The sequence below is a fragment of the Lissotriton helveticus genome, chromosome 3_1, assembly GCF_964261635.1.
Source record: "Lissotriton helveticus chromosome 3_1, aLisHel1.1, whole genome shotgun sequence".
Lineage (NCBI taxonomy): Eukaryota > Metazoa > Chordata > Amphibia > Caudata > Salamandridae > Lissotriton > Lissotriton helveticus.
Window position 1 is genome coordinate 710,286,915 of NC_136061.1, and position 12,568 is coordinate 710,299,482.

General features: G+C 44.6%; 1 protein-coding gene across 1 annotated transcript in view; it reads right to left on the minus strand.

Annotated features, from left to right (window-relative positions):
* CCDC73 (coiled-coil domain containing 73) overlaps nucleotides 1–12,568 on the minus strand; it is a 2,033,683-nt gene that overhangs the window by 211,501 nt on the left and 1,809,614 nt on the right. The gene's annotated exons all lie outside the window — the stretch shown is intronic.

The following is a 12,568-nucleotide window of genomic DNA, read 5'->3' on the forward strand; positions in this document are numbered from 1 at the left end:
GTTGGTGCGGTCTATGGAGCGGAGGAGGCACCAGCTTTGCCATATATTGGTGACATTTGCCCGCAAGTACATCTTATTCACCCCTGTTGTTGTGTCACATCATTACGCAGCATTATGGGTTATGTAGTACTGACGCACTGGGCGTCCTACATACCCTGACTCACAGCGAACTCACACCTGCGCTGTGTTTTGTGGGGGGGGGCGGAGCCTAATTTCACCTGGCAGGAAGGCACTGGGTATTTATACCGGGATATGAGTCTGTTTCCTGTTGAAAACCATTGGGCGCTGAGGAAGGCTACACTACAGCCGAAATGCATCCGCCTGGAACTTTGGCTTTTATTTTGGCAATAAAAGGACCTCCCCCTTTTCCCCTACTGTGGCTTTTCTTTCTTTCTTGCGGAGAAAGTGGTTTTGGATATATATATATATATATATATATATATATATATATATATATATATATATATATATATTTATATTTATATATTCACTTAAAGTTAAAGTTGCAGATATGAGCCAGGTATGCCCCCGTGAGCTCGAGGAAGTACAGCCTGAAGAGCAGAAGTTTGGAGACTCTGAACTTGGGAGTCGGAGGACGCCGGAGATCTGAGATCTCCTCTTCAGTGGCATAGCGAGCAGCAGGAGGAGCTGGGACAGGCGCAGTCAGTACACATCGGCTGGTGTTTGCTTAAAGACTCACGCTCGAAAAGTTACTCAGAGCGGGTGAGCAAGGGGAATATTGGAACCCCTGTATCCAATGACCTTGGAAAAAATCTGAAATTATTAGAGAAATTGAGAAAGTGAGAAATTTTGCGCTTGTTGGAAAGCGCTTCTTTCAAGCAATATGTTCAAATGGGCCGCGTACCAAGGGCGCTGCGAATCATGATTACGCCCACCAACGAGAATCCACACCCAGACCTCCGCAAAAATGGGCAGACCGTAGTGCACAATGCTCAATGGGGATGATTTATATGTTGATAAAATACGGTCAGATTGAGCGGGCAGACATTATAGAAAAAAATCAAAGAACTCAATGCCCAATTAAACCGAGAGAGTAATCAAGATAGAATTATAAAATTCTAAGGAGAGGTGTGAGAACGGTTGCGAAAATATGAACTATGGATATAAGAGAGAAAAGCAAAACAAATCCTCCGAGATTGACTTGATTACCAGAGGGGACAAATATATACGTTTGCTAAATGCTTTGAAAACATACGTTCTTTAAAATGATGACCCTACCATATTTCCACTACGCCCTCCAGAACTTCCCAGACCTAGTTCCGCCTAAGTTCTTCAAAGACATCAAAAACATCCAAAGGGATCTATTATGGGAAGCTAGACCACGCATAGCGCTCTACAAACTCATGCGTGGATGGTATGACGGAGGCATAGGGCTCCCTGACATTAAAAAATATTACTGGGCGGCTCACCTCGCAGCCGTAAATCACTGCACTAACCGTGTTGGTGATGACCTGGGCTACAGAATGGACAAGTGGCTACTCCCAGGGGGCAACTTCACTAGGGCACTTTATTCCAGGCCCAACAAATACTCACTTACAGGACCTACACAACACTCAGTCCAACTCTGGCATACTGTCAACTGTAGCTTAGGCTGGGCCAAAAAGCTCACACTCGCCAATCCTCTGTGGGACTCCGAGCGCTTCGGCTCACTTGGGAGCAAAAGGGGCTTTGATAAATGGGAACTAATTGGGCTCTCTCGCATTGGTGATCTTTGGGGAGTGAACAGGGTGGTCTCATTCGCCTCGTTCCAACAGACACACGAGTTAGCAGACTCAGAATATTTTTGATACATACAAGTCCAACACTCCCTCCAAACTAACATCCCCACCGGGTCCTCCCCTCCGGAATCCTCTCCTCTGGAGGACAGATTGCTAGATGGGTATTTGCCAGACAAAGCCATCTCCCTCACGTACAAAAAGCTCATCAACAACACCCCAGACCCTCAAGTATCATTAAGGCAGCAATGGGAGCGAGTCGGCCTCGAACTAGACGATGAAGAATGGCAGGAAGCACTGTCCTCCCCTAGTGAAGTTGCTATCTCATCCAAACTGTGACTTGTCCAATTAAACATTTTACACTGAATCTACATCTCAGGTCCTAGGCTGGTACTAATGGGTATGGTTGATGACGGGCTGTGTAAGTGACGGTGTGGATTAGAGGGCTCCTTTATGCATATTTTCTGGGAATATGCGATGATTCAAGACTATTCGAAAAAGGTTCACAAATGTATGAGTGGCAATTCGGCCCGAAGTCGAGAGGTGCCTTCTGAATGTGTGGGAGCCCATGGACCTTAACAGCAAGGGCAAACTTTGGGTGACTCATGGCCAAATAGTGGCCAACCAAAATATTGCCCGCCTGTGGGGAGCAGCTGTGCTGCCAACGCTGAGTGCCTAGAAGGCTTACATGGACTGGAGTATGATTAGGGAAAAGACTGTGTATGTTGCATCCAGAAATGGATGGCTGTCTGGAATAATTGGAATGTATATCGTGGCAATATCTGTGAACCCCCTCTTGTCCCCTCCCTAGACAAACCATTATCGCCTTGATTTGCACGATTGTTGAGCTTTTTTCTCTGCTGTGTATAACATCAAATGCCATGTATTTATTCGACTTTAAAGATTGATACTGATGCAACCAATGATTAATTGTAAGTGATTACCAGAATCTTTTATTAAATAAAAATAGTACAAAAAAAAAAAAATAACGAGTACAAAATACAAACAAAACGCCCCAGAAGCAATCGGAGAGTGAAATCAGCTCCGACACAGGATCAGAAGTGGAAGTAGATGATTTGACCAGAAAAGAAGGGACAATGGTCAAATTTTCCACATCGTATGAACTACGTTTTTTACAGGAAGATCAGTGCATGGAATTCAAGCTAGGGAGAGGTCAGGGAAGATCAAAAGGAGGCGCAAACAAAGGAGGGGTGGCGAAGGTCGATGAAGGAATGCAAGGAGACTCTGCAGAGAGAGTCACACGCAACCAGAAGAAGAAAGTAGGCAAATAACAAATGACAACACAATAGTCCTTAACCTCAGCACTGCCAACTTGATAAACAAAGATGTGAGAACACTTGAATTGGGACTGTCTTACTGTCCCAGGAACAATTTTGATTATCGAAGTACTAGACTTGATCTCTTTAAGTTCATAAGAAAATTAAAGCTCAACAGAACACATATGCTACCCAAGCCATAGGTGAATCTCACAGTTCTGCTGTACCCGATACAGATGTACAACAGACAGTCAATGATATGTCGGAAGACTAACTCTTAGGGAACTTAATGGCCCTTCAAGAGGAAGGGAGGACCAACCTGAAAGAGGCAACTAACAGAAATGAGGAGAGGACATTTGAACTCATTAAAGGAGGAGGTACTACTCCATTCAGACCCAGATCTAGATTTATTCTGAATATATCAAGGGACAATATCGACATATTTTTGGATATTATGACCAAAAAATTGCGACACCTCACTGTCTCTGATAGACGGAATTTTAATACATTAAATCAGAGAGACAAACATTTTTTTGACACAATGGGGAGATTGAGGCAAATGGATGGAGTAGTTGTGGAGCCTTCAGACAAAGGCGGTAATGTGGTTCCTCTGGGATTGAGATCTATACGAGACCGAAGCCTTGTTACAACTTAATGATAAGAACTGTTACATCCGGGTCACTATGGAATACTATACATGCATCAAGGAAAATTTCCATGAACGACTGCAATTCTAGAAAGACACAGGCTATCTAAGCTGGGATGAGTATCGCTTCCTGAGACAAGACTGCCCTGTGATACCTAAGTTCTGTATGATACCTAAAGTGCACAAGAACAGTTTAAGACCACCAGGCAGACCTAAAATAGTGGCTCAGGACAGTCTATTCGAAATTACCTCCAAATATATCGATTATTTCTTGAATCCAATTATCAGTTCATTACCATTTCATATCAGGGATACCTCTGATTTCCTAAAGCACATCTATGATGTAAAGTGGGAAAGTGATATGTTGCTGATAACACTTGATGTTTCCTCCCTCTATACTTGTATCCATCATACAGATGGCCTACGAGCAGTACAGCATTTATTTACGCATCTGACTATAGGATTTGCTCTACATAACAACATGCTCCTACAGATGATTGAATGGTGCCTTAATAACAATATCTTCACTTATAATAAGCAATTGTACCAACAACAGAGAGGGACTGGGATGGGCACCTGCTTCACCCCCAGCTATGCGAATCTACACATGGGCTGGTGGGAGGAACAGGTGCTCAGTGGTAAGAAACACTGGCTACAACATACCTCTTTACGGTTAAGATATATAGATGACCTCTTTGTGTTGTGGCAGGGCACAGAGAGGGAGGCTAAACAGTTTGTAAGGGAGCTGAACGAGAATAGTTTAATTCTCAAATTTACTGCCATCATTAGCTTCACTTTAGTGGACTTTCTGGATGTGCATATTACAGTTGGTCCTAATGGTTTGGAGACCTCTGTATTCAGAAAGCCTACTGCTGGAAACACAATATTGCATGGCAATAGTTTCCACCTAGCACCACTCATCAGAAACCTCCCTTTTGGGAACTATATAGAGCTAAAAGAATTTGTAGCAGCCCTGAGTCCTATGCTAAAACTCGGAGTCGCGTCCACATCCTGTTATTGTAGGCAAATCAGGTAATCTCCACGTGAGTGAAATTGTAATGTAAATACGGTGCTAATGTAAAATTCTAAAATACTTTTGGGTCGAGTTCCCGCTATATAAATATGCTACAAAAAAAAAACTCCGGCAATAGCAGGCACTTATAAATTTACTATACACTTTGCTCGCAGTACTCTAATAATTCAGGGGCATATTACCAACGTTAAGCGATATTTATCGCTAACGATGCTTAGCAACGAATTTTTTAACGCTAAGCATCGTCAGAAATTATCGCAGATAAACCTTGCTATTATCAAGGTTTATCGCAAATGCGATAAAAAACGGCCGCAATGCATGAATATCGCTGAAAAGTCAGCGATATTCATGCATTACCGAGCTAATGCTCTTAGCCATGTTATCCACCTCCCATTGGATAACATGGCTAAGAACTGCTCAGGGCAGGTGTTAGTTTTTGGAGATATTCGCGCTTAGCGCGAATATCTCCAAAAGTTGGTAATAGGAGATAGCGATGTTAGCGACTGTTTCCAGTCGCTAACAGCTTGGCACGCCCACTTTGCATGTCATTAGTGATAAATATCACTGACATGAAAAGTGGGGCCCAAGATGGTCGCTATCTCCTACTAGCTGTCGCTAACTGGTGTTAGCGACAGCTAGGTAATAGGGAGATAATTTTATCTCTGCTTTCTTGGCTTTTAAAGCCAAAAAAGCGGAGATAAACCCCCTTGATAATATGCCCCTGAGTCTCTACGTTTGTACTTGTAGAATGAGCGAGAGAAAGTTACATAACTAACGTTTTTTCTACTGCCAGAGGTAAGATGGTTGCATACGCTGGTTACAGCACAATGTAATGTGGTAGGGCCCAGGGGCAGTATTTTGCAAATATAATGAATGCACAGACACAGATAGATAGTTGAACTGGGTACAGGCACCTGCGCTTGACTCCATTGTATTACCAGGGTCACATGTCCGGTGATGTCTGTGCTGGGTGAATGTGGGGTGAGTGTAAACCAGCCCTCCAGGAATCGTTGCTGTTGGTAATGAGTACAATAGTAATCATCAAATCATACACATATATTCCATCTTAAAGGATTTATGACTTGTGCTGCACAAAGGTAGGAGCACTACATGTGAAATAATACACAAAAGATTCTATGGTAAAGGGTTCATGACTTGTGGGTGCACTGAGGTAGGGGCGGCAGATCTGAATTCATACACAAAACATTCTATCATAAAGGGTTCATGAGTTGTGGTGCACTGAGGTAGGGGCATTAGAAGCATTCAGCGTCTGCGGACCAAGCTATGATACGTGATCTGGGCGGGTCGCACTGGGAGCATTGTCTATTGCCTACTGGACTACATCAACTGTAATCGCGATTCGAACAAAAGATGAAACATGTATGCAATACATTGTCGAAACATGTAGGTTTCAGGGACATTATAGTTCAAATTGTGAGCTGTGCTGTCCGCAGTGTAGACTGCCATTCAGTGTTCGTTTGGACTTGCAAGATGAATTTGGTTATTGTACTAAACCTATAATTGATATAAAACAAGTTCTTGAAGGAAGGATACTAAAAGGATATTGTGTAGGTTTGAGGGACGTTATACTTAGTTTTGTACTGCACTCTGCAATTAATGAATGAAGAGTTAATTTAATTTAATTGTGAGCCTTAATGACCGCAGCGTAGCCAGAAGGCGGCGGTTAGCAAGGGCTCACGGCCACGTGATGTTGAGTAGAGCTGCATAGTATTGGCAATTGAGCGTGCGTGCAGCCAGCGATGATAAGTTGTGCACTGAGTTAGTTGCACCTGCAGCAACTAGCTCATGTGATGAGTGGTCTGGGCAGGCCGCACTGGTAGCAATGTTTTTTGCCTAGTGAATTCTGCCTTAATAAGGCCACTTGGCGAAGATTTATGGTGCACTGAGTCAGTGGTACCTCTGGCGCTCAGGGTGTGTGCACCCTGCGATGATGCGTGATCCAGGTGGGCCGCACTGGGAGCAATGTCTTCTGTCTAATGAATTGTGGCTTAATAGGGCCACATGGCGATGACTTGTGGTGCAGTGAATTAGTGGGACCTGAAGAACTCAGGGTGTGCGCACCCTGCGATGATGCGTGGTCCGGGCGGGCAGCACTGGTACAATGTGTCTTGCCTACTGGACTGCGTCAGCTGCAATCACCACTCCACCTGAATTGTGAGCTGTGCTGTCCACAGTGTAGATCGAAGGCAGTAGTCAGCACAGACATCGAGGAATGCTTTTTGTCACATCCTTTAACAAAATCTGAGGTCATAGAGTACAATTGTCTCTGCATTAAATAAATCAAGGCTGAATTTATTGATGTCCCTTGTGTAGATCAAAATCTGAATTCAAGTTGTGAACCCTGCTGTCTGCAGGGTAGATCGAAGGCAGTAGTCAACACAGACATAAGTCTGTGGTGCAGTGCGCTGGGTTCGCAGGGGGCATGTGTCTAGGTGGCCCATGGTCATGGCAGCAGCCACGTGACACGGTGAAGGCCTCTGCTCTGGCAGACTCTTTTATCTTCACACAAGTGAACCACGCCCAGGGCGTGGCCTATGTATTTATACTCTTACTCTGGAGATGGGCACGTTGGACCAGCCCACACTTCTTCCGCTTCAAGGGGGGGGGACAACACAGGTACATGACCAAGATATTCCCCAGTGCCTGAGATAATATGGTTGCGTCCACTGTGCAGTACACTACACGTATCAATAGTATATCTCCACATGGAAAGGTTTGTTGTTTGTATAGTTAGTTGTAGGAAGCAAATCAACGGTACACTTGGTATTGTCTGAATTATTGTTGATTCCCTCCCTTATACATCTCCGAACATTCAGCTATTGTGCGGTTGAGGGGATATGGTATTTTGGGAAGGTCTGTTGTCCTGTTTTGCGCTGCCTCGGAGGTAGTAGGGGGGGAGTGGTCCAGGGGGGTGGTTGTGGTGGCGCTGGGTGTTGTGATTTTGTTGGGTGTCGGAGCTGCATGATTAGTACCTCCATCACATATTCGTCTTTAGATGTGGGTGTGAGTTGGGTGTAATTCACACGGTAGATAGTCGACATTCTTACACCAGTTAAATGTTGATGTTAATTTGTTACTGGTAAGTGGGGCTATCGCCTGTTTTTAGGTGGCATTGCAGATTTGGCTGGTTGTTGAAAATATGGGGAAGTGGTGTTTTCGTGTTTTGTTTCAATGGGAACACCTACTTTGTATATCATTAGCGTTAGTTGTGGTGCTGGTTTGTGGCGATTTTGTTGACGGAAGGTATCAATGGAAGAGTGGTGATATTTGCAGTTTTGACTAGGTTGAGAATGGGATGATTATTAAAAAAGACAAAAAACAACAGATATGCTTAATAAACTTTATAATTAGAAATTAGTTAAAAAACCTTTGAAATTCACCAAAAAAACCATAGGTTTCAGGTATGTTATAGTTAGGAATTAGCATTTAAAAAACCTTAGAAATTCACTGAAAAAACCATAGGTTTCAGGGGTGTTATAGTTAGCTGGACATTTCACTCATACAAAACTATTGAAATTCCTAACTATAACTTGTGCGCCCACAATCCACTGCTGATGATGTCACATATTACATCATTCATGACATGGTCAGTGACATCACTGATGACATCACTGATGACATCACTAATGACATCTCAAATGACATCACTGATGATGTCACTGATGACATCACCCATGTGACAATCTGATACACCTCATCATACACTAGTATAACCTTTCATCACTCAAGTTCAAGTTCAAGTTCATAAATTTGTATAGCGCACTACTCACCCAGAGGGTCTCAAGGCGCTTGGGGAGGGGGGGGGGGGTATTTACTTATCAAATATCCAAGTTTTAAGTTGTTTTCTGAAGGAGAGGTGGTTCTGTGTAAGGCAGAGGTGGGTGGGGAGAGAATTCCATGTTTTGGCCGCTAGGTAGGAGAAGGATCTTCCCCCTATGGTGGATCTGTTAATGCGCGGAATAGCGGCTAGGGCTTGATTGGACGAACCAAGTTGGCGGGTGGGGGTGTAAAAGGACAGGCGCTTGTTGAGGCATTCGGGTCCTAGGTCATAGAGGGCTTTGTGAGCGTGGGTGAGGAGTCGGAACGTTATCCTCTTGTTGACGGGAAGCCAGTGGATGTCTTTCAGGTGATCGGAGATGTGAGCTTGGCGGGGGATGTCGAGTATGAGTCTGGCAGAGGCGTTTTGGATGCGTTGGAGTTTTTTTTGTAGTTTGGCTGTGGTTCCGGCATAAAGGGTGTTTCCGTAATCCAGTCGGCTTGTGACCAGTGCGTGGGTGACCGTTTTTCTTGTTTTGGTGGGGATCCAATGGAAGATTTTTTGAGCATGCGAAGGATGTTGAAGCATGATGAGGAGACAGCGTTGACTTGTCTGGTCATTGAGAGGGAGGAGTCCAGGATGAAGCCGAGGTTGCGTGCGTGATCCGTGGGTTTGGGTGCGTTACCCAGGGCCGGTGGCCACCATGAGTCGTCCCAGGCAGAAGGGGATGATCCTAAGATGAGGACTTCCGTTTTGTCTGAGTTCAGATTTAAGCGGCTGTTCTTCATCCATTCGGCCACTTCTTTCATTCCGTCGTGTAGGTTGGTTTTGGCGGAGTTTGGATCTTTGGTAAGGGAGAGGATTAGCTGGGTGTCGTCTGCGTAGGAGATGATGTTGAGGTTGTGTTGGCGCGCGATGGAAGCGAGAGGGGTCATGTATACGCTGAAGAGGGTGGGACTGAGTGAAGATCCTTATGGTACGCCGCAGATGACTTCAGTGGCCTCTGACCTAAAAGGGGGGAGGCGGACTCTCTGGGTTCTTCCGGCGAGGAACGAGATGATCCAGTCCAATGCTTTTCCTTGTATTCCGACCTTGTTGAGGCGTTGTATAAGGGTGCTGTGACAGACCGTGTCGAAGGCTGCGGAGAGGTCCAGTAGGATGAGGGCGACTGTTTCTCCGTTGTCCAGTAGTGTTCGAATGTCGTCTGTTGCTGCGATGAGGGCGGTTTCGGTGCTGTGTTTGGCTCGGAAGCCGGACTGTGAAGGGTCGAGGGATTTGTTGGATTCGAGGAAGGTGGCGAGCTGACTGTTGACGGCTTTCTCAATGACTTTGGCAGGGAATGGGATGAGCAAGATAGGGCGGTAGTTCTTAAGTTCAGTGGGGTCTGCTGTGGGTTTCTTCAGAAGGGCGTTGAGTTCGGCATGTTTCCAGCTTTCTGGGAAGGTGGCGGAGTTGAGGGAGCAGTTGATGACATCTCGGAGATGGGGTGCGATGATGGAGTCTGCTTTGTTGAAAATGTAGTGGGGACATGGGTCGGTAGGCGATCCTGAGTGGATGGAGTTCATCAGGTGGATGGTGTCTTCAGTGGTGATTGGGTCCCAGGCGTAGAGGTTGTTGGAGGGGGGATTTGGTTTGGGGGTGGGTGGGGTGGATTGGTCTCTGGACTGGTTTTCGAAACTGTTATGTATGTCGGCGATTTTGTTGTGGAAGAAAGAGGCTAGGGAGTTGCAGAGGTCTTGGGAAAGGGTGATGTCGTTGGTGCCGGCGTTGGGGTTGGTAAATTCTTTGACGATGTTGAAGAGTTCTTTGCTGTTGTGGGAGTAGTTTTCAAGTCGATCCTTGAATGCTGATTTCTTGGTGGAACAGATCAGTTGGTGGTGTTTGCGGGTGGCGTTCTTGAAGGTGGTCAGGTTGTCATTGGATGGGTTTTTTCTCCAGGCTTTCTCGAGGGTACGACAGAGCTTTTTGGATGTCTTAAGCTCATTGTTGAACCAGGGGGCTTTTTTGCTACTTTGCTTGGTTTGATGATTTTTCAAGGGAGCTAGTTCGTCGGCGCTGTAGGTGATCCATTGAGTGAGGTTGGTGGCAGCTTGGTTTGGGTCCGATGTTTTGGCGGGAGGGTTTTTGTGAAGCAAAGAAGAGAGCTGGTCGGTGGTAATTTTGTTCCAGTTTCTTCGGGGGATTGGTTGAGGGGGAGGTTGTGGGTCGAGGTTTTTTTGTAGTTGAAGTGAACGCAACTGTGGTCCGTCCAGTGGAGCGTTGTAGTGTGGTTGAAGGATACGTGCTTGCTGGAGGTGAAGATTGGGTCGAGCGTGTGCCCGGCATAGTGGGTGGGGGTATCAACAAGTTGTTTTAGTTCGAGATTGGCTAAGTTGTCCAGGAGGGTGGTGGTGTTGTTGTCATTTTTCTTTTCCAGGTGGAAGTTGAGGTCTCCCAGTAGAATGTAGTCCTTAGAGGGGAGGGCGTGTGGGCTGATGAAGTCAGTGATGTCTTCGCTGAATTGTGTGCGGGGTCCTGGTGGCCTGTAGATGAGGGTGCCTCTGAGTGTGGTCTTGGGGTCGGTGCGGATCTGGAAGTGAAGGTGTTCGGCGGCTGCAAGGTTGTCGTCTGCGCTGGTCGTGATGCGGATGGAGTTCTTATGTACGATGGCGATGCCTCCTCCTGTTTTGGATGGTGCGGTCGATTCGGATGATCTTGTAGCTGTCTTATAGCATATAGAGTACCATGTTTAAACCATTGACATGCCATTGACATGCCAATACAAGTTTCTAAAAACCCACTCAATGATTTGTAGATCTACACACACATCTAAACACTTACCTATAGATTTACTCATCCATGCTGAGAAAGATCAATAGAACACTATTAAATATACTTCTACACCTATATCAACATTACACACCAGCACACCTCCTATTCACTTATGCAGTCATCCTACTCACTTATGCAAACAATTGATCATACTTACATTTACTCAGCTACACACTTATACAAACACCACTTTATTTATTCATATATATAGTAACTCATACTTAGTGTGTTATAAAATCACTGTTACAAGTATACAGTTTCCCATACAGTCACTCAGACAATCACTGAGCCTTATGTATACTTATTTATATTTCTACTTTGTTGGACATGTATAATTGAGAAATATATTTACTCATCAACACACACATAAAGAGATTCACTCACCCAAACAACTGTTTTCACATGCAGTCCTAACCTCATATACCTACTAAATCAACTATTTACACATCTTTGGACAGTCACAAACCTCCCACCCAACGACACACACATTTACTCTCTCATACAAATACTCACTTAACGAATTAAAAACTAATATAGAGTTTCACATAGCTAGTAACCAACTTATGCAGTAGTTTACACAACAAGAGACAGAGTGATACAGATATTCACACAGTTAAATCACTATCCCACATATATAGTGAGACACTTTATATTAGTCACTTAGAGAGTCAATCACAGTGCTACTAAATCCTCCATCCAGACACTTATACATCCACTCAGCCTTCAATGCAGATTCCTATATGTATAATACTAATTTAAATATGGAAGCAAACCACATTCACTGGATGATGTAATCAGTGATGTAATCTGAGATGTCATCAGTGATGTCATCAGTGATGTCACTGGCCATGTCATGAATGATGTAATATGTAACATCATCAGCAGTGGATTGCGTGCGCGCGAGTTATAGTTAGTACAACTAACTATAACGGAGGAATTTCAATGGTTTTGTATGAGTGAAATGTCCAGCTAACTATAACACCCCTGAAACCTATGTTTTTTTTCAGTGAAAATATATATATATATATATTTCTTTTTTTTCTGGTCGCTGGTATCGCAGTACCAACACCTGGTACTGATTTGTTTTAAAAAAAAGCCATTGTGGAGTCCGTTGATTGTGCACAGTGGGAGTTAGATGCAAGGCCAACCTATTGCTGCATTCGGCTGAAATCTGTGCTCATCGGGGTTTGGCCAGAGACCTGGTCCTTCGTCCATCCCCTGCTGTGCATGGCAGGTATGAGCAAGGACAACTATTTTTTCAGGGCACAAAACTCTATTGGAACATTT